Source organism: Nannospalax galili, unplaced genomic scaffold (genome assembly GCF_000622305.1).
Source record: "Nannospalax galili isolate Female #2095 unplaced genomic scaffold, S.galili_v1.0 scaffold218, whole genome shotgun sequence".
NCBI lineage: Eukaryota > Metazoa > Chordata > Mammalia > Rodentia > Spalacidae > Nannospalax > Nannospalax galili.
In genome coordinates, this window is record NW_008343207.1 from 598,610 (window position 1) to 624,773 (window position 26,164).

General features: G+C 45.0%; 5 non-coding genes across 5 annotated transcripts; 4 read left to right on the forward strand and 1 right to left on the reverse strand.

Annotated features, from left to right (window-relative positions):
• Window positions 1-2,089: 2,089 nt before the first annotated feature.
• Trnaa-ugc lies at window positions 2,090-2,161 on the reverse strand. Its single transcript has one exon. It is a non-coding gene; the product is annotated as a tRNA-Ala (tRNA).
• Window positions 2,162-2,464: 303 nt separating this feature from the next.
• Trnad-guc lies at window positions 2,465-2,536 on the forward strand. The gene has a single exon. It is a non-coding gene; the product is annotated as a tRNA-Asp (tRNA).
• Window positions 2,537-14,682: 12,146 nt separating this feature from the next.
• Trnaf-gaa lies at window positions 14,683-14,755 on the forward strand. Its single transcript has one exon. It is a non-coding gene; the product is annotated as a tRNA-Phe (tRNA).
• Window positions 14,756-15,111: 356 nt separating this feature from the next.
• Trnad-guc lies at window positions 15,112-15,183 on the forward strand. Its single transcript has one exon. It is a non-coding gene; the product is annotated as a tRNA-Asp (tRNA).
• A 1,901-nt stretch (window positions 15,184-17,084) lies between these two features.
• Trnaa-ugc lies at window positions 17,085-17,156 on the forward strand. Its single transcript has one exon. It is a non-coding gene; the product is annotated as a tRNA-Ala (tRNA).
• Window positions 17,157-26,164: the final 9,008 nt, after the last annotated feature.

Below are 26,164 nucleotides of genomic sequence, written 5' to 3' on the forward strand. Positions count from 1 at the left end.
AAAACCTCATTTAATTTTATGTCTTATAGGGTTTATACTGAGTACAATATTGTATAACTGTAATAATTCAACTGTAAACCTAAAAATTTATAACCAATTTTGAAAAAGATGCATCTTAGCTCAGAAAATTGTTATTGAACATGTCAATGCTGTTGTAATGAAATGCTTCTTCTAAGTATGTGGTTATTAAATAAATAATTAACTGGAAACAAACAAAATATATGTGTATATGTGTATGTGTGAATTTGTGCACTTGAGCACAATGCTGCAGTTCCAGGCTGCTGTGAGCCGCCTGGTGTGGGTACTGGGAATTGAACTCAGGTCTGGCTCTTAAACTGCCATTTCTGCAGCCCGTTTTGTTTTTTAAGGCAAGGTCTCATTCATGTATCCAGGACTGGTCTCAAATTCTTGTAATGCTCCAGTACACTATTGTGGGGAGCCTTGAACTCCTGATCCTCTTGCCTCCATCTCCCAAGAGCAAGGATGACAGGCATGCACCATCACACTTGACTGAGACAGTCTTGGGCTCATGATCCCCCTGTCTCTCTCAAGTGCTAGGAGCACAGGGGTGTTCTAGAACGACTGGCCTAATGCTATTTCTGAACAAGTGTCCCTCAAAGAGCACGGAGACCAGTTCATGGGCCACTGATTACTTCACCCACATTAACCCTTCCCACCACTTATACCACCCTGCTCTATCCAGAATGTTCTGACCTTACAGAGGTGTCCTGGGGAATGGTCCCTCCGCTTATCCATGATTGGCATCTGTGAATAAAACCTATTTTTCCCCAAACCTGCTCCAGTGACCAGCATTGCTGGCTGAGCACACACGCCTGGATGGTAGCATGAAAGATGCTCACTCTCAAACAGGCTGGAAATAAAACTCAATCTTGTTCCCAACATAATTTTTCTCTAAGAGAAAGTTAAGCTTGTATATCCTTAGCATGCAGGAAGCCCAGGATGCCACCCGAAACACTGCATAAACCAGACCCTGTAACCTCTCACCTACATAGCAATTTTGAGGCCAGCCTCCACTACATGAAACCCTGTCTTAAAGAAAAGTTAAGATTCAAAGTGACCCCTGAAGCTGATGAGCAGAGGGCCAGGAGCCCTTGAACACCTGTAGCAATATTTCAGGTTGGTCTATTTAGGTGGGGCGCAGTCTTTTTGACCCCACCGCTGGCCTGGAATCACTATGTAGACCAGGCTGGCCTCGATCTCACAGAGATCCGCCTGCCTCTGCCTCCCAAGTGCTGGGATTAAAGGCGGGCAGCACCATGCTCTGCCGCAAATAGTATTTTTAAAGTAGAAGCTTCTCCGCCTTTTGGCGAGCCTCTGTGTAGAAATTCATCCCGTCGACTGACACGGAAAGAAAGGGACAATATGGGTGCTACATGCTGATGACAAACGAGGCAGAACAAGCCTAAGGGACTGGACGAACAAAGTGTGGGCCGCTGAGTTAGGGAATGTTACTCAGCTCCCTTGAATTTGCCAGAACCGCCTCCCGCTGCACCTGCGGGGGCGGGGGCGGGGGAGGGGGCGTGGGGGTGGGCAGCCCAGCGTGTGTTCTGCACATGGCCGCCAGGGGGTGCCTTAAAAAACCTACTGACTGCGAGCCCCTGTCATCAGACCTCCCCGAGCCCTCCAGAACTCATGTCCACCCGGTTCTGTCCGTCCTCATTCACTAAACCCCAGTGCTGCTTTCTGACCCTTTATCTCAGAGCTCTCCTCCGCACGCAAGGCCTTTGCGCTGCTGTTTCCGGTCCCTGCAGACTGAGCCCCTCTGGGCCCATCTCCCGCATTGCCACCGCATCCCCGCCGCATCCCTGCAGGCGCAGTCTGCTCAAGGCAAACATCACTGGGATGCCTGCTGAAGGTCCCTGGAGCTGTGTGTGGATTCCGTTGGGGCCGAGGCACCTTGCGCTCCCGCCAAGGGTGCTGGGGTATTTGATACTGTACAGGGAATGCACACTACGCGGCCGGTGCTCAGGAGTCAGCACTCCTGCAGTCTTTTTCTGCCTGCGGGATGTCCCAACCGCAGCTCCGGCCTCCCTGGGCTCGCCCTGGAGGAAAAATGGAACCAAAGACCTGGAGATGCCGGGGATTGAACCCGGGACCTCATACATGCAAAGCATGCGCTCTACCACTGAGCTACATCCCCTGATCACCTATGGAGCTTCTTGGGAAAGTAAATAGGGAAGGGACAGGTAGGGTCAGTGCTCCGGGTATCTACTGTGAATAAGGTGGACCCAGAAAGCGCCCAGAGAGGGAAAGGGAGGGAAGGGGGAGGGAGAGGGAGGAGGAGAGGGAGAGAAGAGCGGGAGGGAGACGAGGAGAAACCGAAGGCAAGGGGGCAGAGACCAGGCAGAGAGGAGAAAAGAGGCAAGGAAGAAGAGAAAAGGGTACTGCCTGCCCTCGCTGTGGACCTATGGTAGGCATTCTTGGAAAGGTACTTTGCGCCTTGTCCTCGTTAGTATAGTGGTGAGTATCCCCGCCTGTCACGCGGGAGACCGGGGTTCGATTCCCCGACGGGGAGGCTACATGCGGGTTTTTGAATTTTGAAGACTCCCGGGTTTTCTGCTGTGGGAAAAGACGAGGAGGGTCAGCCTAACCCACAAAGGATCACTAGGCCATCCAGGGCCCTGGTGGAAACCCGCAACAGCGCATGAAGAGGCCCCCGAGGTCACACCGTCCTCCTGACAGAGCCCGGTGGAACCCGGTAGCTCCCTCCTTTCTTCCTCCTCCTCCTCCCTCCCTCCTTTCTACCTTATTTCATTTTCATCATGAAGATGGGCTTAGTTTTCAAAAGCCAAGTTAAAGCTCTGAGCAATTAGCAGCAGTATACACTTCCCTCTCCACCGATCCCCAGGTGTTTTAAAATTATTATCCCCTGTTAGCCTGGGCGCTCTATATATAACCCAGGCTGGCCTTTAACTCCGGGGCAATCCTCCTGCCTCAGCCTCTCCAGTACTTGGCTTCCAGGCCTGCATCTCCATGTCATACCAGGTGGTTAATTTTTAGATTTTTTTTTTACATAAATTTACTTCTTCATTGTTTTCATATTAGTGTGGTTGTGTGTTGAACACATCTCCCCCACTTCCATTTTGTTTATTTGCTTGTTTTGTTTTTTTGAGACAAGACCTCATGTAACCCAGACTAGTCTTAATTGCGCTATGTAGCCAAGGTTGGTCTTGAATTTGTCATTACACCTCTATACAAAATAAACAGATTCAAATACATTTACTTTTTGAAAAATGACCAAAAATGTGTGAGGATGGGGTTTTGTCTATGGCTCCACCCCACTCCGAGCCTTGGGAATCTTGTATCCCCTGTGACACACTTGAGCTTATGATCCTGGATGCAGAATTTTGCCTTCTGTGAGACAAAGCCCAAATATAAGAGGAAGAATCTGTGTACCACCTACCCAAACAGTTGCAGGCCAGAAGACAGTGGGTGACTACAGTATGTCAGGGTATGTAGCAGCATACCCTGTTATTGTGTCTCATGGTTATTAAGAAAATGAAAAGTTAAAAGATATTAAAAGGATATGGGAGTGGAGATATTTTACTAGAAAGGATTTATGAATGAAGATTATGATGGCTGGATATTTCCAGAACTGACAGAAGAAAAAAAATGAGAAAGCCTAAGCAAGTGATAAAAGTCTGTGTAGGTTTGTTATGGTTTATGAACGATGGAACATGGATAATATATAGACAATCTTGAGGTTTCTAAGGTCATAACTTAGTCAACTAGTTTAAGGATGTCTACTAAAGGTTTATTTAAGAATATTGTCCAAGCTTTATCTACATAACACATGATAATGAAAGTACTAGGCTGGTGCAACTCACCCTCTTGGATGGTTAATAACCATGCTTAAAGGCCCATACTAATCTGGACAAAGGGACTTAAAGGACAATTTTGTTCCTTGCCCTGGAAGGTCAACAATGTCCAAGGGGACTATGGTAATCTCTTGATATGTCCTGTAACTGTGATGGGTCACTGGTCCTCTTGTTCAGGGATGTGGGCCACTGACCCACCCATGAGAACAAAGGGAGCAGAAGGACGGCCAGTGAGCACGGATGGAAAAAACCTTCTGGGGAGTCAGATTCAGTGATACAGCTCTGTTTATTCAGTGAGGGTCAGGGAAAAATATAGTGTGGAGGCAGCAGCCAAAGCTTCAGCTGATAGGTGTTCATAGTATGCTTTATTTACATGTGGTAGGGGGATCCTATCATCTGGCTATAGGGCAATGCCTAATTATCATATAGAAAAAACCTGGGGGCAGTTTTATTGCACATAACTATGCTAAAGGCCATGTTCCAAATAAGGCCAGGCATCCTTGCTTGGAGGCACTTTACAGATAAGTCAGGCAGGAAGCCCCTGCTGAGAAAGGAGTAGACCTTAACAGCAGGGTTCCCCAACACAGGAAGGTCATAGAGACCCCACCAGAGGGACTCAAACCAGTGTCCAGTCTACAAAGAAGAGGGTCAACAGAGAGGAAACATTTCCTCCATGCTTCCAAGTGAAGCCCGGGTCGAACAGGACATTTTGACTTATCTTCAGGTAGTTAGAACTGGTAAAAGAATAGGCCTGAGGAGCCAGAGACTCCTCCCAAGCTCATGTGACCCCTGAGGACCAGATCCTCAAGCCACCTTAAAGTAAAAGTAAAGGGGTTTATTTGGGCCAACTGTATGGTCTTAAACACCCAAAAGGAAAGTATAACCAAAAATTAAAATAATCAGTATATTTCTTTAAGAGTCCAAAGGATTGTATTTTCCAGACATTAGACTTAAGTCCAGGTAAAATGTCATTTAGACAATTATTTCTCAGTAATGATTTTGTTCTTAACAAGAAAATACTGCTCAGGTATAAGACTTCAAATCTTGGTCTCCAATACTATAGTGCCCACCTACAGCTACTATTGTTCAAAAATGATGACTAAGTTTATTTTACTTCCTATCTACTGATTCTTGTCACTCCAACAGCTATCAGAGTACCTGAAAACAAATCCTAAGTTCATCGCTCTTGAGTCTAGTCTTGGTGGCCCAAAGGAAAATGAAAAAGGACCCAATAGATGGATGCTTTTCAAAGCCCTCATCAGAAAATTCCAATGGACTTTAATTTGAGCATTTAAAGTTTGCCCTGTTCTGATTTTTTCTGGTTCCCTGTCTAGAACTTGTAATGCAAACTATTCTATTCTTGCCTTTACTTCTCCTTCATGTCTCAATTTGAGATTCTTTTAAATAGACCCACTGAAGGGGTACCCCATTTGCCACACCCTACATCCCTGTTCAGCATGGAAGAAGCCAGAGCAGTCTGCATCCTGATTCCCCATGGGCAAATTGGGTTACCTCTTTAAAATAATAAAAATAAAGAAGAAATGCTTGCTCTCCTAAAAGCTACTAAATGAGATTATACCTCGATTTGGCATCCCTATTGTTCTGGGGTCTGACAATGGCCCAACTTTCATAGCCTGTGTATCTAAAACCTTAGCTTCTGCCCTCCAGATAGATTGGAAATTACATTGTGTATATTACCCCCAGAGTTCAGAACAGGTAGAAAGAGTTAATAGAACTATTAAAGAAACTTTGACTAGACTCTGAGCAGAAATTGGTGAGGGGTGGACTGAGTTGCTCCCTATTTTCCTTTTCAGGCTAAGGTGTTCCCCCTATCGGGACAAGCTAACTCCATTTGAAATAAGGTTTGGTCACCCACCCCCGCTAATCCCTGCAAAAGGAAAACCACAAACTATCAAAATGTCTAACTATTCCTTCCTCAAGTCCCTACAGGCTCTTCCCAAGACATTCAGACCCATCTCATGCCTCCACTGCCCCTGCTACTTATGACTGAGCCTGCTCACAGGTTTCAACAGGGGGATCTAGTATTGGTTTGGTGCCTGCCCAGATGGACCTTAGGGCCCTCCTGGAAAGGACCATATCCTGTGCTCCTGACCACACCCACAGCTATCAAAGTATCAGCGATTGCAACCTGGATTCGCCATTCTCACCTGAAAGCAGACACTACAAGGGAAGGGAGAAAAATGGAAAGTATCAACAGACCCACAGCGTCCCTTAAAGATGCGGTTCATTCAAACCTTAGACTCAAACTAGCACTAATATTGGGAAACCTAGTTGGTATGTGTCACATATGGCCAGCTAGAAATGTCAAGACCTGGGATTGGGAGCTAACCTACACTTTGGATGGAAAAGTGATAGATATCTTCTGAAATGCCACCTCCCTAGATTGTATTCCAGGGAAGTGCAACCCTTTTGCCCTAAGGTTTATGGCATAGAATGAGTTAAGTGCTGAACATTGGCTTACTGGCAGAATCTGGGGCCTTAAACTAACATCTAAAACATATGGAAACAATCCTGGCATGGAATTTACTATTCAAAGAGAAGTATCTCCCTACAGATCTCAAATTACAGAGTCGGAGAGGAGCTGGTTACCCCGTCCTAAAGGACAACAGCCTTTATCCACTCCAGGCAGCAAACTCCTGTCAGCACTAATGATGCCAGTTCTTTGCCTTTACAAACTTTACTCCATGTCAAGGAATAGTCCCAGCCTCAGATGAAATAGCTGAGATTGAGACCTTAAGGTTAATTCCCCAGCTATTCTTCTACCCCTTTTAATGGGAACCGGCATTGCAGGATCTGTTGCTTTGGGAGTTTTGGCTTTGGCTCTGGGGGACCAGAACTTTAAGATAGGACAGTTGGAAAAACAAGTAGACTCCCCAGCAGAAATGGCTTTGCAGAACTGTAGGAGGCTGGACCGGTTCTTAAAGGAAGGGGGTGTTTGTGAAGCTTTAAATGAAAAGTACTGTTTTTATGCAAATAATTCAGGAATGATTAGAGAAACTCTAGCTTTAATAAAACAAAACCTAGATCAAAGAGCCAAAGAATGAGCTAAGGCTTCAAATTGGTATGAATCCTTCTTCTCCTGGTTCCATGGCTAACTACTCTCTTAGCAGCAATTGCAGGCCCCTGCTCCTATTACTTTTAGGTGTTACTGTGGGCCCTTGCATTTTAACTTAGTTACTGGGATATATTAAGAAGAGAATCAGCTCTGTCATAATATTAGCATTACAGGCTTGATAGCAACCTATAACAAATGTGGATCAATGATTTGATCTGAATGAACTGTTAGAGGACAGGGTTCACAAAAAATCACCAACACCACTTTAAGAAAAGTAGCAAGGTAAATTTTATTTTTCAACTGGCCAGGCTGTCTATCTTGGGAGTAGAAGCAGCCCTGATGATTGTCGGGTCAGAGTTTTTATAGGATTATAGAAATATTATTCAAACAGGACACTTGTGAACCAATCAGGTTTGTACAACATAGCAGAACTTTGAATCTATTAATCAACAACCAATCATTATACAGACAAGTGATACAGTCATATAACTTGGCAATCAACTCTGTAATTTTATAATTAGTCAACTTCCTAGCCATGACAAGTGTAGTAAGAAAGCTGAAATCAGCAGTTACCGGTGGTCACACAGTAACAGGGTGGTCTTATACTTTGTGTCAAGGTGACCTAAAATAGCAAGCAAGTTACAGAAGTGAAAACAAGCAGCCAGATGTAGAATGTCTGAGATTAGCATGTTCTACTGGTTTGTGATTGAGCTATTTCTTAGAACTCAAGGCTGTATAATGCCTTTTCCTTTTGGTGTGGAGCAAAGTTGCTGCTAAAATGGCTCTGAACAAAATGGAGTAACTTAGGGAAGTTTGCTGAGCCAGTTCATCCCCCACTCCTGTTGTAAGGTTAATTCCTTGACCTAGTAGGTACAGATTTCTTCATGCACTGGTATTAACTGTTTATATTGGGTTCTTAGTATCATGAGTTTTACCACCTAGAGTCTCTGGTTAATAAATTTTACAAGGGCATTCAAAATACAAGGCCCAAGAGTAAAAATTAAAAGAATAAGAATCACAGGTCCAGCAACAGCACTTAACAAGGTGGTCAGCCAGGGTGACCAGGAAAATAAGGACTCATATCAGTTTTGGTGATTATTGAAATTCCTTTCTCAAGCATTAATTCATTGCTGGACTAACCTAATACTATCTCTAATCACTCCAGTATGGTTAGCATAGAAGCAACATTTTTCACCCAGTGCCATGCATAATCCTCCTTATTGCATAAAAACAAGATCTAGCCCTCGACATTTTTGTAACATTACCTCAGCTAAAGAATCAAGGGAGTAAGTTAAGTTTTTAATTTGATGTTCCATATCCTTTAAATCTAGATTTATTTGCCAGGAGAGAGCTTTAAAATTTATTTCCCCTTTAATTAGTGCAGCTGTCCCTATTCCTGTGGCACCCACTATGCCTGTTCCTATTAATGCGGGTGCCAGGACAGGTGCCACAATTCCCCTAGAAAACCAGGCACCATTTGGAGGCATCAAATGCTCCCGACCTTCCATCCCTGTATAATAATATACCTGGGACATGAGAGGAACCAAAATACAGAACTCACCAGTAACAGTTAAATATCTTTGACTTATACAAGGAGTTAACCTGGTGGTGCAAGCAAACCAAGTTCCCTCTAGTGGTACTAAATAATATAATTCTTCTGGAGATGAAGTAAGAACATAAGATTGATTACACATCTCATTGTAGGGAGCTAAAGATAAGTCATAAGTATGACCATAAAAACAGATCCCTCTACCTGATAAACTATCAAGAGTAAGCATAGGTTTAGAACCCCAAGGACAAAAGCCTTTTCTAAGTACTTCATTATATGTCAGATTTCAAATATGAGGGCCCTATTCCTACAGACTTAATAGCTCCTATTCCTATATAGTAAGGCAGTCTAGAGTCCAAGCAGAGCCAGCAGTCTCTTGTGAGACTTGGTTCAGTAGCATTGAAAAACTCATATGTATAGAGCAAAGACTTATATAATTCATCGTGAAACACTATGGGAACTAGCATATGTAATAGGGGGTGACTCTGTCATAGTAGGAAGTGGCTTTGGTGGTAAGGGAGGATTAAGGACTTTGTTAGGTCCTATAGGTACTGGAAGACTTAAGGGAAACTCAAACTTTTGAATAGTAAATTCTGATCCAGGATCCTTTCCTGAAGCATACATTCATATTCCCCACATCTTCCCTGCAAACCAACTTTTATCATGTCCATTTAATACCTTTAAGACTAAGGGGTTAAATTTTCCCACTATTATACCAGGAATACCACACTGAAAGGAAATTCATTTATCCTTAGATCCAATCCATGAAGCAAATGTCTCACAACCCCAAGTCCCACAATGCCACTCATTCTCATTCTGGGCTCCCATCTGCTGGACATCCATAAACATGTAGGCTTTACAGTTGTTTCTCATAACTAGGAGTTCCATATCCCCAGGGTCAAGGAGATGGGACACTGATAGTTACTCTTACTTGTAAAGAAAACAGATCACAAAGACCAAACAGAAAGCTGAGGGAGTGGCAAGTGGTAGTGTTAGTGGCTAAGATCTTACCATCTGAAGTTCTTTTCAATACCCAATTATCAGGGGATGGCTCACGCGGATTTCAGTTGCTGTACCCAGTTACAGTTTTTGTTATCCAGAAGAACATAAGAATTAAGATTCTTTCATCAGTTTTACTTTGAGAGGATTGTCTGTTTTTTTTAACCATCCATGTTTAAGGAATGTGGTCCAGATGAGCTCTCTTAACTTGGGAACGGTGAATCCAGTGGGCATGTCCAGGAACTTTAACAGCAGTTGGAGTAAGCAAGATGATCGGATATGGACCAGCCTACTTGGGTTTGAGGTTAGGTGCTTGATGTCTGCGGACTCAAATCCAATTGCCATGTTCCAGATCTGTCTGTTCAGTGGTCAGTGAGGGATAACTGGGCTCATGAGCCTCCTGCACTAGTCCGTGTACCTGGTTCAGAGCATTTTGCAGAGCCTGCAGTGACTGTAAATGGCTGTAATTAGGTATTTCCACCAGGTGTCCCGCCCCTAAGCGGGAAGTAAGGGGTGGAGGTTGCCCAAACAAGATCTCAAAGGGAGTAATTCCGTTTACATAAGGCGTACATCTGGCTTTTTTTTTTTTTTTCAGAAAAAGCATTTCATTACAGCTTTAACATACTCAATAACAATTTCCAGAGCAAAGATACATCTGTTTCAAAAGTGGCTATAAAATTTTTAGGTTCACTGTTGAATTAATACTGTTATACAATACTGAACTCAGTATAAGCCCTGTAAAGGGCAAAAGGAAGAGGACTTATACTGCTCCTTACTTACCAGTTACCATCAGTCTCTGTTATTAACTTAGTCAAAGCTTCCTTAATAGTTCTATTCATCCTTTTCACCTGTTCTAAACTCTGGGGGTGAGACACACAATGTAATTTCCAATCTGGAGGACAGAAGCTAAGGTTTTAGATACACAGGCAATGAAAGCTGGGCCATTGTCAGACCCCAGACCAATAGGGATACCAAATTGAGGTGTAATCTCAGCAAGGATTTTTTTTTCTTTTATTTTTATTATTTTTGAAGAGGTAACCTGTCATGGTACAGTGACCACAATCCAAGCCTGATGGGCTTGGGGACCCCTACGGATAGAAATCAGGACACAGGGGATGCAGAGGTTTATGTGCCAATGCATGTTTATTGTGAATCAAACAAAGCTTATATAGGAATCAGGTCTGGAGTAACCAAGGAGTAACCAAGGAATAACTAAGGATACATCACTAACAGAAAGTAACCAGGGAATAACCAAGGATACAGTATGTTACTGTCAAGAATATATTTCTTCATCAACCGAAACTCACATGCTGTTTACAGTATCCAAGATTCAGCTGCATAATATTTATAATATCTTAGATATAAGGTGTGCTGTTTATGAGTACTCTTAGCAACTACTATAATTCATTATTTCTTCAAAGAGACCAAGCTATTAGTGCTGAGAAACTCCAGTGCCCATAAACTGAAACAGAACTCTTTAGTTATGTTTCCAGGATGGCCAATTAATCAGGGAAGCATAGCCTGTCAACTCTGACCACAGAAGCAGAGAGCAGGGAAACTCTTAAAGTGGAAGCATTCTTTCTTCAATGCTTAAGTCAAGGCAAGCTGCCACAATCTAATGCAGCAATGGCTGTGCATATAATAGTAATAGCTCCCAACAGTAACCCAATTTGCCCGTGGGGAATTGGGACGCAGACCGCTCTGGCTTTTTCCACGCTGAACAGGGACGTAGAGTGTGGCAATTGGGGTACCCCTTCAGTGGGTCTATTTAAAAGAATCTCAAATTGAGACATGAAGGATAAGTAAAGGCAAGAATAGAATAGTTTGCATTACAAGTTCTAGACAGGGAACCAGAAGAAACACTTAAAGTCCACTGGAATTCTCTGATGAGTCCAGTCTTGGCGGCCCAAAGAAAAATGAAAAAACAAAAAACAAACCTGAAAAACAGTAGATGGATGCTTTGAAAGCCCTCATCAGAAAATTCCAATGGACTTTTAAATGTTTCTTCTGGTCCCCTGTCTAGAATTTGTAATGCTAACTATTCTTGCCTTTACTTCTCCTTCACGTCTCAATTTGAGAGTCTTTTAAATAGGCCCACTGAAGGGGTACCCCAATTGCCACACTCTACGTCCCTGTTCTGCATGAAAGAAGCCAGAGTGGTTTGCGTCCCAATTCCCCATGGGCAAATTAGAGGTGGATGGAGAGGACCAACTCCATGAAAGTGTCCTCTGACTGCCACACTTGCTGTGGCACTGTGCCCCAATAATAATAATATAATAATAATAATTCTTTTAAAAATCCCCAAAACATAATGCAGAGCCCAGCAGTGGTGCAAAATGCTGTTATCCCAGCCTTGGAAAGACAGGTGGAGTCAGAAAGATCAGGAATTCAAGGTCATTCTCAGCTACATATCAAGTTTAGTGCTAGCCTGGGCTATGTAAACCTTGTCTCTACTACTGGGACAATAAATAAAAATAAATGGATAAAATAAACCAGTGTGATGGTGATTGTAATATGTTAAGTAGGGGCTCTCACAAGATACCTCAGCCTGGGACTCAGAGTGTGGCCTTATGTGGAGGAAGGGTGTCTGCAGAGGAAAGTAAGGATCCAGAAGCATAGGAGCCTCAGAAAAGACTATCCTGGCTTAGGGTGGGTCTGTGCTCCATGATGGGCTGACTCATGTCTTTGTAAGACACAGGAAAGGAGAAAACACAGGCCTGAAGGAAGTCTGTGTCTGCAAAAGGGAGCTGTGGATAGAGAGATGTGTCTACACCTCAGGGGGCCCCATGGACCACCAGTCACTGCCAACAGCTGGAGAACAGGCCTGTGGGAGTCTCCCTCACAGGGCACCAAACTTGTCCTGCTCCTGGGCTTATAGCCCCGGAACTAGGCAAGAGGAATCAATATCCGTGGTGGTTATTCACTGCTCATCAGCTCCAGTGCATGGGTATTCCTTACTGCAGCAGGAAGAATACATAGGCACTGAGTGATACCTCGCAGCTCATTAATCTGACAAATATTTATTGAGAACATCTTATATGCCAAGCACTGAGCTGACATATTAGCAAGTGAGAAACACAAGAGATGATCAGAGGCTCTGCAAATAGGGAATTGTTCTCAACAAAGACAGGTGGTACAGGTCTGTTACCCTGGTGACAGGAAATTGAAGCAAGAGGATCTCAAGTTCTCCCTGATCTAGTTGAGTGCCTGAAGTGAGTTCAAGGCCAGTCTGGGCAGTTTAGTCAGCCCTTGTCTCAAATTAAAAATTTAAAGCCCTGTGTGATTGTGCACACCTTTGATCCCAGCACTCCTGTGGCAGGCAGATCTCTGTGGAAGCAAGAACAGCCTCATCCACATAGTAAGTTCCAAGTTAGTCGGAGCTACATAGTGAGACCCTGCCTCAAAAAACCTAAATAAATAAAGCTTACAAGGTCTAGGTGTAGCTCAGTGGTAGAGCACTTGCCTTGCATTCTGGAGGTGAGGTAGGATGGTGGTTGGAGGTGAGAACACAGATGGGAGCCGTCCTGTTTCTTCTAAATCATTCATGATTCAGGAGACACCTGAACTCAGTGTTCCCTCCTGTCCAGGAAAGCCCAGTGTATGAATGGGTAGGCATACCACAGATGTAACTCTAGCTGCCATGTCCTGACAAAATCCCAGAGGCTGGGGATGTTAAATAGTAGAAAGGTATGTCCTCAGGTGCTGGAGGCTGCAAGTCCACTGCGGTTTCCCTGTGTGTGTGTGTCATACATACTCAAGGTCTCTTCATAGGACCAACCCCAGTGACTCCACTTAAATGTAGCCATCTCTTTAAAGTCACATCCTGAGGTATTGGGCGGTGTCAGGGCTGCAATACATGACTTTTGGAGAGGACACTTAAGGAGCCCCTGGTTTATTCTGGAAGTACAGGAAATTGGCTGACTTTGTTTCAGGAAAGGTGATGTGCCCATGGGGGAAGTTTGGGCAGCTTTGCTGTCCCAGGACTTCTGCTGTGGTGAAGACTCCACCATCCATGGCCACCACACTAACCCTTGGCACCATCGTCTACCCCATCTTTCCCCCAATGCCAGGGCAAGTCTGAAAGCAAGGTCCTATCTCAGAGCCCTTCCTGGCTCCTCTACAGGCCTGGACAGCACAGACCACAGCTGGAGACCCCATACCAAGCTGGTGTAGCGCCTCTCTAGCCCCAGAGTACATGGAAGGCACTCCCCAGCCGTCAGAGATACATCCAGTTCTTCTCCAGGCCTTCAAGACCAGCAGGATAGAGCCACAGCCTCCACTGGGACCACCCTTCCTCTGTTCCCATAAATCTTCTTTGCAGTTCCTGCCTCAGGGCCCTGGTACAGCTGTTTCCCCTCCTAGATGGTTGGCTCCTCAGCCTGCAGGTCTCTGCCTTCCCTGTATTTTACTAACCCTACCCCAGGTACTCCATCATCACCATCTTTTCTTTCTCCCTACGTGTCCTAGCTAGGAATTATCTCCTTACTGTGTTTGCTGACTGACTGTGCACTGTCACGCTGAGTGACGCCCCACTCCCTCACCCCTGAGACTATGCCCCACTCACTGGTTCCCCCCAAGGCAAAGAAGCAGGCAGGGCGGGGCTCCGATGCCCACCTGGCTCCATCTCCCCATGCCCGGGACAGAGTTGGTGCGCACAGGTATGCAGGCCACGCAGGAGCCGGGGTCTGAGTCAGGTGCTGTCCTGGGCATCCGCATTCCGGGGACCAGCATCCGTCACACCTGAGCGGCCGGAGCTGCACGCGCTCGGGGGTCACCTGGCTCCTTCTGCAGAGGAGCTGGAGACGCTGAGCTCCGAGCCTCAAACGACCCCTGCGTGATTTGTTCCTTTGTGCGTGCGCGTTCCTTCATTCCACAAACACTTAGTAAGCACCCAGTGTGTTCTGTGCTCGTACCGCCCTAGGCACCGGGGTCTTCAGCGCTGGCCGAGGCGGACCTGGGTTTGTCCCTCCAGCTGCAATCACAGCGAATGGGCAGGGAAAAGAATAATCAAGTTCAACATGGACAGTAAGGGGCAGGGCCACGTGGTCAAGGCCCACCCTGGAGTGGGAGGCCTGGAAGGCTGAGCAAAGTCACAGCGCGCGGGACAGGATGGATAGAGCAGGTGTCTAGAGGACTCCAGAGAACCGAGGGCTTGTGCAGAGCCTCGGAAACGCCTACGAGGAGAGGAATTGAGCAGAGCAGCAGCAACGCTAGCCGTTGCCGAAATAGCTCAGTTGGGAGAGCGTTAGACTGAAGATCTAAAGGTCCCTGGTTCGATCCCGGGTTTCGGCAGTCCTCCTTTTTTTCTCTCCCAATTCCTGAAAGGATTTAATTTGTTTTCTTTACAGAGCCCCCGGGCACTAGGTATGAAAGCCGAAAGGACAGGAAATTCCCTTGCGATCCCGCTTTTTGAGCAAATTCCCTGAAACGCCTCCCATTTCAGATGCTCGCTGATCTCTGGCGTGTTTTTTGATGCCTGCTAGTTAACGTTTGGCTTCTGTTTAGTGATTTTCCTGTTCTGAATTCAAGGGCAGAACCGAAGACCAAGCAGGGAACCCATACCAAAAATGCAGTTCAATCAGAATTAACCAGTAAGAAACTCTGTGAATCTTAAAGGAGCCACCAGAGACAGTCAGTTCTCAAGCTCATCCTCGTTAGTATAGTGGTGAGTATCCCCGCCTGTCACGCGGGAGACCGGGGTTCGATTCCCCGACGGGGAGGCAGCAGCAAACTTTTGTTTTCCGTGTATCTACCAATCCGATTAAATTCTTCAACTTTCATAAACATATGAAGTGGCCCCGCTGCCCAGCCCGATTTGTAGGAACAAGTTGGGCAGCTTGGACTGGCTACAGCCAGCCCACTGTGGCCCACACTGCATCTCCCAAGTCTGCTCCGCCCTCCACTCCGCGACAGATGTGTGTGAATTTGGGGTGTTTTCTTGTTCTTAAGCAACTTCCCTGAATGTCAGCACCCTCCTTTTTCCTTATTCATTTGTTCATCTCTTCCCCATTCATTCCTCAAACATTGAGTATCTACTGTGTGCCAGCACTGTTCGAAGCACTGGGGAGTTAAGTACAGCAAGGGCACCTGCCTGCTGAGATTACAACCTGGTGAGGCACACAGAAGAAATAGTCTGAAATGAGAAGATGCCCTGAAATGTAACAGTGGGGGTGATAGGGAGGTGGTGGGTCCCCTTTAGAGGAGTGATCAGGAACACAACCAGAGGAGGTGACATTTGAGCCAAGACCTGGACAATTAAAAGGGTCAATCACAGAGAGAGCTGGGAACAGCATTTTGGGCTGAGGGAACAGCAAGTGCAAAGGCCTTGTGTGCAGGAAGTAGAGCTACAGATGAAGCAGGGCCTGGGTCACTGGGGTGGAGCTGACACAACTTAGGCTTGCTCCTGAGCCTTCTTCAAAGTCATGCAGCACCCAAAGCCCTTTCCTGGGCCACATTTCTCCCAGGGCCTCACACTGGAGCAGCTAGAGGAAGAAACACCAGGATGGATTGCTGGAGCCATCCTCCACCCCCTCTAGTCACCGGTGAGCAAAGCGGACTTCACCCTCTGGGTAGGGGCACTTAATTATGGAACTTCACACATGGGACAAGGGTGTGTGGGTGGGGTGCAGGCTCTGTTTTAAGTATATTGAGAGTTTTCTGTAGAACAGGCCTGGCTAGCAGGTGAGGTAAGAGCTGTTAAGTTCCCTACTTCTCATACCAGATGCAGAGAGGTCAGGTGACAGGACCACAAGCAGCTGTGCCTGGCATTCCTGCAGATGGGCAGGCACCAGATATGAACAAGCTGATGAGTACAGTGGGAAGACATTTGGGGTACAGTGTCCACACAGGGACAGGAAATCAGGGGGTGTAATCCTGGAGGCTGGCATCCTCTGCTTATGACTCATGCTTCTTGACCACTGAATGACTTTGGGACCTTGAAGGACATTAAATCCTGTGGTCCCCCTTCCCTGATTATAAGCACTGGGGGCCCCTGTGAGGGCTGCCTTTTAGTTAAAGATGCCTTCCTCATAGATTGAGCCCTGATTCTGGGGTCTGACTGGGGCGCGGGGGATGATGCTATGATATGATATGATGATGGATGGAGGTTCAAGCAGCCATGTAAACCCAAAGATGCTGAGGTGAGCAAGCAGAAAGTTCCGAGTGAGGAACATTGGGGCTAAACCCTTATTTTTAAATTAAATTAAATTTTTTATCTCTTTATTTTTGAGACAGGGTCTCTATGTATCATCCCTGGCTGGCCTGGAATTTCCTATGTAGACCAGGCTGTCCTCAGTCTCACAGAGATCCTCCTGCCTCTGACTCCCGATTGATGAGTTTAAAGGTGTGTGCTACTACAAATAGCTCAAGCCCTAAATTCCCTATTGGGAGAAAAAAAAAAAAAAAATCTATTTTTTTTGTTCCCTGTATGGTGTAGAATTTTTATTTACAGAAAGTCAATAAAAGGGAGATTTATTCTGGAAACACATAACTATTTTGCTAAGTCCTAATACCCTTTTAAATAAATACAATTTTAATTTAGAAAGGAGAGAAAAAAAAAAAAATCCCAATCCTTATCTATAAGGTATAACAGAGATTTACTGGAGCTTCTTCAAAGCGGACTGGGGATGTAGCTCAGTGGTAGAGCGCATGCTTTGCATGTATGAGGCCCCGGGTTCGATCCCCGGCATCTCCACTTACTTTTGTTTCCTTTGGATTTCTGGTTTTGGGTTTTTTGTTACAAAGAAGAAAATCTCGTAAGGATTTCTATTCCGATGACCCCCTGGAGCTCAGAGTTTTGCTCTGGATGTGAGCTTGTCGTCAACCCCCCCTTTTAAATCCGTGTTTAAACATCGTCGGAGGAGGAGGCGAAAGCGAGCGAGACAGGGGAGGGCCGGGATGACTACCGAGCTGCGCCAAAGCCAGCTGGAGGTCAGTCCCGGACTGCGACTCCCATCGTGTGGCCACCGGACGCCGGTGTGCAGGGCACCCGAGGCCGTCCCATCCCCGCCGCACACGGAGCCCAGCCAGGCGCGGCACTGCCCTGCAGGACTGAGAAGAGGGAACGCAGGGGCAGCAAGCTTCACACGTCCCGAATAAATAAAACATGCACTTCAATAGAAAGATTCTGACATCACAGCGACAGTGAACTGTCCCAGCTCCCCTGTCCTGTGGCCCGACTTCCTGTCTAAAATGTAAAAGGAAAAGCTCATTTAGATCTGAAAACCCAGGGTCTTTGCAAGGCATTCATTCATTCATTCATTCATTCATTCATTCATTCATTCTTCATGTATGTGTATGAGACTATGTGCCCATTGAGGCCAGAAGAGGACGTGAGATCCCTTGGCACTGGAATTACAGGGGCTTGTGAGCCGCCCTATTCATTCATTTTATTTTATTGAGATAGGGTCTCACTGTATAACCCTGGCTGGCCTGGAACTCACAACTATGTATACTAGGCTAGCCTCCAACTCAGAGTCCAGCCTCTGCCTCCTGAGTGCTTGGTCATCACAAGGTTCACTTTTTAAAAAAGGATTTATTTGTTATTGAATATGTGTGAATGTTTGCCTGCATGTATATATGTGCACCATGTACATGCCTGGTGCCCCTGGAGTCCAGAAGAGAGTCAGATTCCCTGGAACTGGAGTTACAGACCCTTGTTAATTGGTGTGGATTCTCTGCAAGAGCAGCAAATGCTCTTAACTGCTGACCCATCTCTCCAGTCCTTTGGCTTTTTACAAAATATAGTTTAAAAATGTATTTGTGAACATCATACATGAGTATAGTCCTTGCACCATTCCATCCCTTCCAGTCCTTCTCCAACTCCTCCCACATCCCCCCACTCCCTCTCAATTTTGTCCCTCTTTTTTTATTGTTACATATACATGTATACATTTATAGATATACATACATATAATACACTTAGACCATTCGGTGGTGCTCCTACGTCCCTGTGCTGAGTGAAGGCTGCTATTGGGAATTAGACAACGTCTCAGGGAGCTAGTCCCTGGAAAACAAAACAAAACAAAACAAAACTGATTCTCCCTCCCTCAGCATCCCTTGATTGCCTGCCACTCTTTATCCTGAGGTGGGACTCTTTGAGATTTCCCCCATATGCTTCGGTATGTCAACTGGTTTTACTATACGCAAGTCTTGTTAGACTACCAAACTGTTGAGGGTTTCATTGGTATAGCTTCCCGATCTTGTCTGGAATTCTTTAAATAGCAGCAGGTATTATGCCCCTCTGGCTCTTACATTCTTTCTGCCCCCTCTTTGTGAATGTTCCCTGAGACTTAGGTGTAGATGTAGCATTGCAGATGTGTCATTTAGGGCTGCATCTGACCAGTTGTGGAACTTCATGATAGTCTCCATCAGGCTAGTCGGGAGCTCCCTGCAGCATGTCTAATATAGTATTTTTAGTTTATTCTTTGAGAATTTCCTACTTGCATACAATGTATTTCAATCATATTCACCTCTTCCCATTTTCCCCCTCCAACTCCTCCTGGATCCTATCCCCATATCCCCCTCCCTAACTCATTTCTTTCTCTCTCTTTTTTTTGGGGGGGGGGTTTGAGACAGGCTGTCCTTGTAGCCCCAGCTCTCTTGGAACTCACTATGTAGACCAGGCTGGCCTTGAACTCACAGAGATCCGCCTGCCTCTGCCTCCTGAGTGCTGGAATTAAAGGTGTGCACCACCATGCCCAGCTCTTTCTCTATAACCCACTGAGTCCAGTTAGTGCTGCCCATATGTGCATGGTTGTGGAGCCAACCACTGGGGCAGGGTCAACCTGCCAGGGGCCACACCCCTAAAGAAAACTGACTCTCCCTTCCCTAGCAGTCATCAACTGTCAACTCCTCAGCTAGTCACTCTCTTCCCCCTCCATGCTGGAGTGTTGATTGGCTTTTATTTTTTAGATTACATATGAAATATTTATATGTACATATGTTAAATAAACATGTTTAATATATGCACATATATCGGCATGCAAAGTAGTAGATTTCTTTACTGCACTTTTGTACTTACTTGGTTTTGCTCAACTGTCCCCCATCCCACCTTACCACCCCCACAGGCTTTCCTTCCACTTGTCTCATTCCCCTCCCAGTGTTCTTCCTTAAAGTCTTTGTGCCCATCTCCTGGACCCCTTTCTAGTTTATTGGACTCTGAACACCTCACTCCCACATAAATATGAATGTGTTAAAATTAGAAGCTAAGAAAAAAAAATTAGAAGCTAAGATCCACTTATGAGAGAGAACATACAACATATGGTGTTTGTATTTCCAAGCCCAGGTTACTTCACGTAATATGATATCTCCCAGTTCCATTCATTTCCTGAAAATTGTTTCATTTTTCTTCTTGGTGAACAGAATTCCACTGTGTATATGGACCACATTTTAAAAAAATTTTTACAAAAACTTCACTGAGAATTTCATACATGCATATAAGGTGTTTTGATCAAATCCATGCCCACTCCCTCCCCTCCAACATTCCCCCCTCTGAAGAGATAACCCTAAAATATTTTAAGGATTAGATACAAGCTCCTAAATACTTTTGACATTTTTGGCCTTGGAACAGAGTATGTCACTGACAGGCCCAAGGACATTTTGACTTTTAGCCAAGAAACTGGCTACATTTCTTTGGGGTCTTTTTACCCTAACTGCCTAGCCAGTTCCTACCTCCTATTCTTATCACACCATCCTCTGATGAGGTTACCCAAATTGCCAATAGGGAATAGGGACACCAATCGCTCTGGCTTCTTCCATGCTGAACAGGAACGCAAGGTGAGGCAACTGGAGACCCCTTCAGTGGGTCTATCTAAAAGACTTCCAAATTGCATAACTCTTGTCTCTGGGAGAAGAAAGTCCCTGAATCATGAATAGGAGATGTGAAGGAGAAGTAAAGGCAAGAGTAATTAGCATTACAGGTTGCAGACAGGGAACTAGAAAAAAGTCAGAACAGGGCAATTTTCAAATGTTCATATGAGAGTCCATTGGAGTTTCTTGACAAGGGCTTCCAAAAGCATCCCTCTATTGGGGTCTTCCTCATTTTTCTTTTGTCTTCCAAGGCTGGACTAGTTGGCTGGGAAGAGTGGCTGGATACTCAGGTGACAGCCCAATGACTTAGCACTCCTTTAATGAATGAGCACATCCGTCAACAAGCCCAATTGTGATTATAGCGATCAGGCTCAGCTGAAGTCATGATGATGGTAGTTATTTCATGCAGAAGGGACTGCTGTATAGCATCATCTTATTAAAAGGACCTGGAATTTAAAAGGATTTGGTGCTAGGAGCCACATGCGAGAGAGAACACAGGTCGGTTTTTCTGACTGTTACTTCACTTAGTATAATAGTTTCTAGATCCATCCATTTGTCTGCAAATTTCATTATTTCATCTTTCTTTACTGCTGAACTCCATTGTGTAAATATACCACATTTTTGTTAACCACTCATCAGTTGAGGGACACTTAGGTTGCTTCCATCTCTTAGCTATTGTGAAAAGAGCAGCAACAAACATGGTTGCACAAGTGTCTCTGCAATAGGATGAGTCCTTCAAAGGAGTGGTATAACCGGGTCATATGGTAGGTTCATTTTTAGTTTTTTGAGAGTTCTCTACACTGTTTTCCATAGGGGCTGCAGGAGTTTGCAATCCCGCCAGCAGTGAATGAGCGTTCCCCTTTTTCCACATCCTTGCCAGCATTTAGTATCATTTATTCTCCTAGCCAGTCTGATTGGATAAGGTGATACCTTAGGGTGGTTTTAATTTGCATTTCCCTAATTACTAACGATGTTGAACACTTTTTGAGATGTTTCTTAGCCATCTTTATTTCTTCCTTTGAGAACTCTCTGTTTAGATCTCTAGCCCATCTTTTCATTGAGTCATTTGATTTCTTGTTTCTTTGTTTTTTTGAGTTCTTTATATATTCTGGATGTTAAACCTCTGTCAGATGTGTCACTAATGAAGATTTTTCCCATTCTGTGGGTTTTCTCTTCATTTTTTTGATTGTTTCTTTTGCTTTACAGAAGATGGACCACATTTTCATCACCCATTCGTATTTGTAGATGGACATCTAGACTGACTCAACCTCCTTGCACTGTTTCCAGCAATGAACACAGTTTTGTAAAGTTGTTATTTATTTTTTAAAAGATTTAAAAAATTGCTGGGCATGGTGGTACACGCCTTTAGTCCCAGCACTTGGGAGGCAGAAGCAGGTGGATCTCTGCGAGTTCAAGGCCAGCCTGGCCTACATAGTGAGTTCCAGGACAGCTGGGGCTACAGGGAGACCCTGCCTCAAAAAGACCAAAAAAAAAAAAAAAAGATTAAAAAAATTAAGTGTAGGTGTGTGTGTGTGTGTCTACAGGTGCCCTCAGAGGCCAGAAGAGGGTGTTGGGTCCCTAGAACTAGAGTTACAGATGGTTGGTAGCTGCCATGTAGGTGCTGGGAACTGAACCTGGGTCCTCTGCAAGAGTTGCTGGCTCCTCCTCCTCCTCCTCCTCCTCCTCCTCCCTCTCATCCTCCTCTTCCTCCTTCCCTCTTCCTTCTCTTCCTCCTCCTCCTCCTCCTTTCTCCATCTTATTTTTTTGGTCTCACTTGACTGACTAACCTGGAATTTACAGAGATCCACCTGCCTCTGTCTCCCAAAGACTTGGGATTAAAGCAGTGGGTCACCCAGCTCTACTCATTTTTAAACATTATTTTAAGGTTTATTTTTATTTTATTCATGTGTAAGTGTGTATCTGTGTGTCTGCCCTGTGTGCTGTGTCCAAGGGGGCCAGGAGAGGGCATTGGATTCCTTGGAGCTAGAATTACAGGCAGTTGTGAGCTGCCTAACCTGCTGTGAATTAAACTCTGGTCCTCTGGAAAAGCAGGAAGTGCTCTTAACCACTGTGCCATCTCTCTAGCACCTAGTTTTTTTTGCTTTTTTTTTTTTTTGTATGTGTATTTATGAGACAGGGTCTCCCTGTAGCCCCAGCTGGCCTGGGGCTTACTATGTAGACCAAGCTGGCCTCAAACTCACAGAGATCTGCTTGCCTCTGCGCCCAGAATGCTAGAATTAAAGGTGTCTGCCATCACACCTAGTTCTTTGTTTTGATTGATTGATTGATTTTTATTATAACATTTTATTATTTTTATGTGTATGTGTGTATTGCCTGCATGTATACAAGTGCACCCGTGTCATGCAATGCTGTGGAGATTAGAAGAGGGCTTTGGATTCCCCTGGAACTGGAATTAAGGACAGATCATAGCTGCCATGTGAGTGCTGGGAATCGAACCCGTGTCTTCTGCAAGAGCAGTCAGTGCTCACCTCTTCAGCCCCAATTGATTAGTCTTTTTGAGACAAGCTCTCCCTGTAGCCCCAGCTGGCCTGGAACTCACTATGTAGACCAGGTGGGCTTTGAATTCACAGAGACTCAACTGCCTCTGCCTCTGCTGGGACAAAAGGAATGTGCCACCATGCCCAGCTTCAGTTCTTTGTTTTTAATAGAGTTTTACTTATTCTTTGACACTTTCATGCATGTAAACAATGTATCTTCATCATATCCCCCCTACTCCCCCCAGGCTAGGCACCCCCAACATGCCTCCCTCCCTCCTTCAAGTCAAAGTTTTTATTTTGGAGACTAGTAAACTTAAATAGCTGATGTGACTCACCAGCTGGTCATGGGGCACTGGGTGAGGGAGCTTGGCGAAGGTTCTTTCTCCCTCAATGTCAACAAGGCTGGAAAGAACAGATGTTGCTGTTGCTGGTTGTTTCTAAAGTGGCCTATCTGGCCTGACAGGACACTAATTACATGTTTTACCTTTTAGTTTGCAATCAGATGTTCCCAATAGCCAGACAAGAACAAACACCAGGAGGAACTGTCATTGTCAAAGGCTTGTGCTGGGAATGGAGCATCCTAGAAACACTGTGAATCTTTCACAACATGTTTCCCAAGTGTTGGGTTTTATTTTAAGGTAAGTATGGTGGCTTGTGCCTGTAATCCCAGTACTTGGGAGGCTGAGTCAGGCAGAGCTCTGTGAGTTTGAGGCCAGCCTGTTCTACGTAGTGAGTTCTAGGCTAGTTTGGGCTAAGAGATCTTTTTAATATTTTTTATTTATTTATTTTTATTTTATGTGCATGAGCGCTATGCCTGCATGTGTGTAAGTACACCCCCGTGTAGTGCAGTGCCTGTAGAAGACAGAAGAGGGTGTGGGATCCCCTGGAACTGGAGTTTTGGATGGCTGTTAGCTGCCATGTGGGTGTTGGGATTCAAACCTGAGGCCTTCTGCAAGAACGGCCAGTGCTCTTAACCACTGAGCCATCTGTCCAGCTTCCAAGAGATCTTGTCTCAAAATAAACAACTGAATAAATTTTAAATTATTTATTTTATGGATATAAGTGTTTTGTCTGAAGGTATGTATGTGCACCACATGCCTGCAATGCCCATGGAGGCCAGAAGAGGACAATGGATCCCCTGGAGTTGGAATTACAGACAGTTCTTAGCCACCTTGTGGGTGCTGGGAACTGAACCTAGGTCCTCTGCAAGAGCAGCTGGTGCTCTTAATCAATGAGTCCGATCCCAATAAATAATACATTTTTTGAAAAAATGAGTCTGAGAATAGATGAGGCAAAGTGCAGTGACACAGGCATGAAGACCCCATGATGAGCTGGTACTCGGTATTCTAATTGAAAAAATAATAAAATTTTATTTTACATTGAAAACAAAAGCACATTAGATGTCCATGAACGGTGGCATTCATAGACAACAGAAAGGCGGTTCCAGGATGGGGGAGGTGTGTGAGCTAAATGTTCAATAAGGACAGTTTCAGTTCTGAAAGATAGGGTGTGGTGGCTCACTTCTAGAATTCAGCATGTGGAAGTCAGAGGCAGATCAACTGCATTTGAGACCAGCCTAAGATATCTAGTATGAGATAGTTTAGTGTGTAAAGCACTTGCCTCATAAGCCTAAGGACTGGAGTTCAAACCCTGTACTCTACCTAAAGGTAGGAGAGAACTGATCCCACAAAGCTTTCTTTTGACCTCCATATGTCCCCTTCAGTAATAATAAATACATAAACATTTATAAGCAGAAGGGAGTTCTGCCAGTATTTTGGGGTGCAGAGTCAGGAGACATAGCTCCTGATCCTGACTGTTATCCTCAGAAGCCTGAGGAGTTCCATTAAGACTTTTGGGGTCCTTGATGCAGGACAGGCTGGGATTTGTGGCTTCAGTACAGAAAAGCATTTCAGAACTAACCAATGTATGAAGCAGAGCTGGGGGAGTAATAAAATTTTTCTTATTTTTGTGCTGGGCATGGTGGTGCATGCCTTTAATCCTAGCACTCGGGAGGCAGAGGCAAGCGGATCTCTGTGAGTTCAAGGCAAGTCTGGTCTACCTAGTAAGTTCCAGGACAGCTGGGGCTACAGGGAGACCCTGTCTCAAAAAGACCAAAAAAGAAAATTTTTTTCTTTTTAAGTCAAGGTCTCACTATGTAGTCCTGGCTGGCCTGGAACTCCCTATTTAGACTAGACTGGCCTCAAACTCACAGAGCTCTGCCTCTCCCTCCCAAGTTCTGGTGGAGCGTGCCACCGCCCCCAACAAAAAGACATTTTAGTATATGCTTACGCACAAGGCTTAAGACAAAGAGAAGGGCTCAGGAGAAAGATACCCCAGAGCATGGGTGACACAAAACGTAAGACAGACTCAAGTGTGGGTACCTGCTCCTCAAGGGAGAGTCAGCTCACTGCTCTTAGCAATAAATACAGGGTACTGGTGGGATTTGAAGTTACTATCTTTACAGGGTTGCAAAGCAACTAAATGAGATACCAGGTGGGTCCTAAGAGCACCTGACTGAATTACAGTTGTCAAGGGAAAAGCCTAGCCCACAGGGATGCAGGAAGGTAGCATCCTTTCTGTAAACAGTATTGTTTGTGGGGTGTTGTCTGAGGAAAGGATTGAGGGCCTGCCCAAGGTCACATACTGTTAGGTCTAAAGCCTGAGTCATGGCTACCCTAACAGAAAATATCTATGTCCAAAGGAATATTAGGTCTATGTCTGCAGCCTTTACAGCAAATGTTACTTTGTGGGAATTCTTGTTCCTCAGCTGGCGAGAGGCTTCAACCAGATCCAGGGTGAGGCCTGTTTTCCTTCCCATGCCTTTCTATAGTGCCTCAGACCAATGTCAGCACAATGGGAACATGCATTTAACATCACTGACCTCTGCTCCTAAAAATGGCATATTTCAGCTGGTGAGATGGTTCAGTGGGTAAAAGTGCCTGCTGCTAAGCCTGACAACCTGAGTTCAGTCACCAGCCTGTAAGCGAGGAGAGAACTGACTCCCACAAGCTGTCCTCTAACTTCCACATACATATTCATGCATACCACAAACATTCACACACAAAATAAATAAATGTTAAAACGTTTTAAAAATGGTTTTATATTACACTTTACAATTTAAAACAAAACCAAACAAAAAGTAAAAAAAAAAAAGTCCTTTAATGTTCCAAAAATAGGGACCTGTGGAGCCTACAGCTGCAGCCTGATTTTAGGGTGGGGGATGACTGATGTCTGATTTAGGGGTGAGCAGGTGTTCCGCCTTCAAGAAATGGAACACAGTGTCCGGGCTTTTTTTTCTCCTTTGCAAGCCCTTGGCCTTGGTCACCTTGTGTGGTTACACAACCCAGGGCCTAGCAGCTAGACACTTCCTTCTGGGAAGAAAAACAACCAGCTG